Here is a 7469-nt window from a genome sequence, read left to right on the forward strand (position 1 = left end):
TGGTGGTAGGTACGACTATTGCAAAAAGTAAGTACGTCGGATGGAGTAACTTCCTACGGTGAGCTTTCGGTAGCTTTGAAAGAGAAAGGTTTCTCTCGAAATTAGATCTTGACTAAACTACTTAAACTTTATGGATCGAAAGGGTGGTCGAGTGGCGGTTTGGTGGCAGCCTAGGATGAGTTTCTTGAAGAACTCAAGAACAAAGAAGAACAAGCAAGAACAAGGCAAGAATACAAGACTTTCTAGAGAGAGAAGTTGAAAGGTTTCAAGGTGTGTGTTGAATGACAAGTGAGGGGTCCTATTTATAGCAAAACTAACTTCTATTACCCAATGAATAAAATTTTCTCTAGCAATTATTATCCAATGGTTAAAAGGGCAATTATGATAGGTATGGTCTTATCTTGTCCTAAGAAAGCTTTCTTGCAAGAAATGATAAAATGATATCTAGGCTAGAGAGTAGTCTTCCCATGTCTAGTCAATCTTAGGTCTAGGTTGAAAGCAAATCTAGGATTATTAAGGCAATGATTGTGTGCTTGAAAAAGACTAGAAATGGGTTGTCACATTGTACTTAGGCTTGACTGTGAAGATGGTAAAAGAGGTAGCTTGCTTGAGTGACCAAACATATGCACATACTTCATTCTTTCTCTCACTCTCTCGGCCTCTCTCTCTCTCTCTCTCTCTCTCTCTCTCTCTATGTATAAATACACACACACACACACACACACACACACACACACACATATATATATATATATATATATATAACCATATATGCGTACTTAGAGAATTTAGGAAAGTAACTTTGGTGGATAATTGTGGGGTTAGGGCTATAAGTCTTAGGTTTGTATGCATGGCAAGGCTAAGGTTGCTTCTTTTAGAAACAAAATAATGACTTATTTTGGTATGATTTGTCTTGTCAAATATATATACACTTTGGTAAGTCTAGTCTCCATTATCCAAGGGATAAAAATTTCCCTAACATTTGTTATCCAATGGTTAAAGAGGTAAATAAGGTTGATATGACTAGGTTTACTTCTTTTAGAAGCAAAGTAATGGCTTCCTATGGTACAGGATTCCTTTATGATTTGTCTTGTCAAATATATATACATATGGCAAGTCTAGTTACTATTTTCCCTAACATTTATTAACCAATGGATAATGATGATAGGTATGACTTTGATATGTTTAATCAAATCTAGGTTCTCATTATGGCAAGTCTTTCTCCTATTACTCAAAGGACAAAAATCATCCTAACAACTATTGTCCAATGGGCAAAGAGTGAAATGATGAGAAGGAATATATTCTTGGAAGGAATATTCTTTTGAAAGTGACATTTCAATGGAGAGAAAGGACAAAGCACTTTTTAGGAAAGTGATTTGACCAAGTACTCATGATGATGACCTTCTTAGGCCTAGAAGGTTCATAAGGGTTTGAGAGGTTCATAAGGCTTAAAGATGGTCAAAAAGCTCCATCTAAAGTTAGGAGAATGTAACTAAGTTAAATGGTCATTAAGTTTCTCTAACCAATTGGTTGGAAACTAATTCTACTAGCCAAGTAGGATTCTAGCTAAAAAATGTAATTTAAAGATTTGATTTAACTCGTTAGAAAAATATACAAGTGCTTTTATAAGTATACTTGTCTTTAAAAAATGATTAAATTGTTCAGTACGAAAAGATAAAATTTTATAAGTCTCAAATCTCGTTACGATGAATTATTAGAAATTAAAAAGGAATTTTAAAAACAATCCAAGTAATTAAAATAAAATTCAAATATTTAACAAAAGTTTTATTTACCAAAAATCAGTGTCGTTACAGTTGAGAGGTGTCACAACATGCACCGGCACCACTGGTAAGTTAAAGCCAGTATTGTTTAAATTTTAGTTATGTTTTAGTTTTTCGTAATAATTTTTACATCATGTCTCTCTCAGCGAGGGGAAATCAGAGAAGTATTGGAATATGGATCAGGAAAGTATTAACCGTAAGTGTTGTCGTAGTGGTTAATTGACTTGAATTGGTGGGGCTTACCACCCTAAGATCTTAGGGTTGAGTTGAGTTTTGTTCACCTTCCACTTAAGAGGGTAAGCATTACTCCTTCCTATTGGTTGAAATAATGTGGATCCCACCCATCGTGATGTCATTTTTACCAAAAAATATATTGCATGGTAAGTATGATATCACGTTGTGATGGGATCCACACTATTTTAACTAATAGAAAAGAGGGTAATATTCGCCATCTTTTAAGGAGGGTGAACAAAATTGCAGGGTTGAATCTCCACGACATTGATTTGCCTTGGGACTACTTCACCTCATGCAAAAGCATGGAAATGACTGTGGAAGGGGCTTATCTGGAGAGATTAGTCCGATTCATCTGGACACTCTTCATTACTCAAGGAAAAGTGTAACGCCCCGTTTTTCCGAAAACAATATAAAATAAAATCTTAAGAAAATTTGCTAAATAAATATAATTTTTCAAAATAAAATTTAGCTATTACAGCCACAAGATAAATTTACTGATTCAAAATACATTAATTTCAGAGCTGACTTTAGGCTTGATACAAATCCGAATCATACTCGATATTCGTTGCTTGATATTTTTTCCGTGTTGAACTGCACCATCTTTGAATCATCTCCATTGAATCCTGCGCCCACTTGCAAATTGATCGCCGAAGCAAACGATTTGCCAGGATGCAGACGTATCCGTGAGTGATAAATCACCCAGTAGAATAATCTAACCCAACTACCCCCCTTACTTTACAGCTAACAAGCAACAAGATAATAATAATGCGAAAGAGCAGAATAAAGATTTACAAACACCAATTTATTACTATTCATTATCCTAATGTGAAATCTAAGATCTCTCCGCGAGATCCTTTCTCCCCCAACCGCTAGTCATGCTCGGTCCCATGAGGTCACTTCCCTTTGCTGTCGCATGCACACCTAAGTTATATACCGAGTGTGCACCCCAATAACTGCAATAAGGAAAAAACTTATCATGCCTGAATCACAATTTGGGTTCGCCTATCTTATATACCATTTCACCATCATCACTGGACACACGCCAATTTCAATCTCATCACAAATCTCATCACATCTCAAAATCACGCCTACAGGCAATCTAAAAATAAAATTTTCTAATTCATCCATTACCTAGCATCACCTAGGTGAATTCTATTCGCATACCACCCCATGTCTCTAAGGTCCAATCTAGCATTTCAAATCAAGTATCGGGCAATATGCAATTAAAACGAATAATAATTACTCCCTCCGTCCCAAATTGGATGACTATTTTTGAAATTTGTGCCAATTTCAATTCCTTATATCTTTCAATATAAATCTCAAAAAATATGCAATATGGATCTTGTTTGATAGTTCTCAATTAGTTCTATTATACAAAGTTTTCAAATTTGTGAAAAATATTATAGATTGAAAGATATAAACAATAAAAAATGGCACAAATTTTAAAAATTGTCATCCAATTTGGGACGGAGGGAGTAAAACAATTAGTAAGCAATACAATTACGCAACTTTTTATGAATGGGCCGTTGCCCCTAATACCGCATGACCAAATGATAATAAGTAAGAACTTTTTTAAAAGAATTTTAAAAAAATATTTTTTTCTAAGCTCCTATTAATTATTTTCAAGTAATTAGATTAATTAAAAACTCATTAAATGCATTAATTAGGTAAAATATTAAAATAATTAACATGACCTTAATAAGAGTCCTAAAGGTCCTATGCAACCAGTAGAGTGTTAAAAGTTGGGTTCGAAGAGTCGCGGAATTAATTTAAATAAAGACGTTAAATAAAGTGGCCGAAAGTGAACTAAATAGATAATAAATAGTTACTAATTAAAATATGTTAAGATTAACAAAGTTTCATCTTCGGAATGTAAGGAGTCTAAATAAAATTACTCGGGTATTAATAATATGGTTTATAAGGTCGTAAAGTAATTTTGATTGGAAACACTATAAAAATAACAATAAATAGTAAATTGTATTAAATTAACAATATATCATCTTTGAGATGCAGGGAGTCTATGAAAAATAGTTTGCGTATTAAAACGTTGTTTGGAAGGCCGCAAAGATTTTTTGTTTGTAAACTTTGAAAGATAACTAATAAATAATTCAATAAATAGATAATTAAATATAAAAAATATGATCTTAACAAGTTATGATCTTTGAGGTGTGAAAAGTCTAGAAAAAATAGTCCGGGAGTCAAAAATGAGGTTTGAAAGGTCGCAAAATTGTTTCGAAACATTTAAAACCAACTCAATCTATCAGATAAATTAAACTGATATAATTAATACGTTTTATACTAAGTTGATATTACATTGTAAGAAAATAATATCAAGTTAGTAGTTTTTCATAATATTAATATCAGAAAGATTGTAAAATAAATATCATAAGGGTCATCTTCTTCGTAAATAATTACAAACAAAATGTCGGGCTCAAAAATAATATCAAATTGGTGAATAAAGCAGAAAACGCACAGTGAACTATATTTTTTTCGTTCGGGACATAGGGTTAAATATATAAACACTTAATATACTTGAAGAAAAGGTTGGATAGGATTATAATACCTTGAATCGGATCGAATTTATTTAAAAACGAATCTTGAATTTTGGGGAAGAAGTCTTCGGGTTCTTTGATCGCAAGACTTTGGGATCGGATTGAGGCTTGTTTGGGGATGCTCTGGGTTGTAGAAGGTGATCGGGATGGTTGAATTGAGTTTCGGTTAGGCGTAGCTATGAAACCCATTTTTCTCTCTTTTTCTTTCTCTCTCTAAAACTCCATTGATTGGAGCTTGGGTTTCTTCTGTTTTTCTCTTCTTTTCTGGTCGGTGGAGTATGGAAATATCATGGTATTTTCGTGGGTCAATGGGGTGGGGTATTTATAGGAGAATTTTGGTGAAAGAGGATAAGAGTGAATTTAATGGGGTTGGGTTCATGGGATTTGGAATGGACGAATTGAGCTTGATTTTAGGGTTATGGAGGAAGTAGAAACTGAATAGGAGACGGAGAAACGGAAGGAGTTTGAGGTGAGGGGAAGAGAAGGAGTGTGCATGCATGCATGTGTGCGTAGGAATTTTTAAAAAAGAATGCATGTATATATTGCATGCATAATTGTATTAAAAAAAAGAATTGCATTAAGGAAAATAATCCTAATAATATTATATTTAGAAAAAAAAATTGGGTCAAAAATTCGGGTCGTTACAACCTACCCCCCTTAGAATAATTTCGTCCTCGAAATTTGCGAATATCAGACACAGCAGTTGACGCATAGTATCGGTTCGTTTCCAATTTGATTCATTGGTCTCTCGATGCCGCCAAAGGATTCAAACAGGTTGAATGGTTTTGTCTTGGATGCACCTCTCACTATAATCCTGGATCTCTTAGGCTATTCCTTGAGAGTGACGTTCTCGTTGAGTTCAATGTTTTCCCAATTGATGAAGAAATCCTGAATGAATCTTCTGTAGTAGCCAGCTAATCCCAAGAAAATTCTTATCTTGAACACCGTTGAGGGTCTTTTCCAGTCCATGACTGCTTCTACCTTGCCGTTGTAAACTGGAATTCCTTTCTCTGACACTAGGTGTCCTAGGAATTCGACTTCTTCTATCCATACTTTGTACTTGCTGGCCTTTGCATACAATGATTGTTTCGGAGTACTTGTAGGACAATTCTCAAGTGATCTTCGTATTCTTTCTCCATTGGAGAGTATACGAGGATGTCATCACTTAACATTACCACAAACTTGTCCAAGTACGGCATAAAAATTTTGTTCATCAGACACATGAAAATGGCAGGGGCATTGGTTAGACCGAACGGCATGACTGCAAACTTATAGTGTCCGTAATATGTGCGAAACACCGTTTTAGGTATATCACAATCTCTGATTCGCAATTGGTGGTATCCGGATCTTAGATCAATCATCGAGAATCATGTTGACCCTCTCAATTGGTCAAACACGTCTTCTATTCTCGGAAGAGGGTACCGATTTTTAATCGTGGCTTTGTTGAGTTGGCGGTAGTCGATGCAAGGTCGCAGCGTTCCCTCTTTCTTCTTGGAAAATAGGGCAGGGGCTTCCCATGGTGAGGTACTGGGTCGGATAAAACCCTTTTTTGAAAGTTCCTGCAACTGTGTTCTCAACTCTTGTAGTTCTGTCGGAGCCATCTGATACGGGGCCATGGAGATTGGGGTCGTACCAGGTTGTAGCTTGATGGTGAATTCCATTTCTCTTGGTGCAGTAATCCTGGCGATTTCTAAGGGAACACGTCCTTGTATTTACAGATGATGTGAGGAAGACCCAACTCCATACGATCTATTTCTTTCAACTTAAAGCTCGCTAACCATTCAAGGAGCTTATTATGCCACATCATTTTGTGCGTGTTAGGTGCAGAAGGATCTTGTCTACCCCCCTTAAATGAGTGAGACCTCACTTGCGAAAATGATTTTTTTTGCTTCTCTTTATCACTTTTGATAATAGTGTAGTTGGCTAATAGTTGAACTTTGACGTCAAAATCAATTCTTCTTGTGACCTAAGAATCACAAGCTAAACGTAGGCCAAAACTCGTTCTACTATGATCTATCCATCGAGGGGCTGTTTGGGGCTTGAGGTTGGAGTTTAGGTGTAGTTGGTAATCGCTCGTACGAGTTGTACAACCCAGTTGATACTCTATCTTGCGTTCGGATTTGAGTTGGTATTGATCTCGGGATTCACTTAATCATTGTTGTCGACGTAGGCTACATTGTTGTTGGCATTAGGGCTACGCGTATTGTCCTTGTTGGTGGGTTGAAAAATTGACCGTAGAAAGTGACGTCGTTGATCTTTTTATCCCAATCTTGTAACGACTACTCCACGAAGTTAGGTTTAAGGTCTTGAGGGTTTTTAAATATCTGGTTCTTAAAAGGAAGCGCATGCAACACCGTTCTCACACTGATCTTATCCTATTTTTGATCATTATCCGCCTAGAGAAAGAAAATTCTTTTTCGACGGTACTCTTCCACTATTGTCGAGATTCGTCTCTTTGTCTTCTTCGTACTGGGATTCTTCGTCTCGGTTGATCAGCTAGCCAATTATAAAGAAACGGCTCTTCTATCGCTTTCTTTTGATCGGAGTCAACATCAATTTCATCACTTTTCGTAGTTTGAATTACGACAAGTAAATAAAATATTTATATGATATACTTAGGTAAGATATATCGTGGTTTAAGGAAGAATATATACGGTAAACGTTTAGCTACTCAGATCTACGCTATCAGAATGTGGTTTACCCAATCTACCCAAGGCCGAGTGTTGAACCTATGCTCTGATACCTTTTGTAACGCCCCATTTTTGCGGAAACAATATAAAATAAAATCTTAAGAAAATTTGCTAAATAAATATAATTTTTCAAAATAAAGTTTAGCTATTACATTCACAAGATAAATTTGCTGATTCAAAATACATTAATTTCAGAGCTGACTCTAGGCTTG

This window comes from Rhododendron vialii, chromosome 2a (assembly GCF_030253575.1).
Source record: "Rhododendron vialii isolate Sample 1 chromosome 2a, ASM3025357v1".
NCBI classification, from domain to species: domain Eukaryota; kingdom Viridiplantae; phylum Streptophyta; class Magnoliopsida; order Ericales; family Ericaceae; genus Rhododendron; species Rhododendron vialii.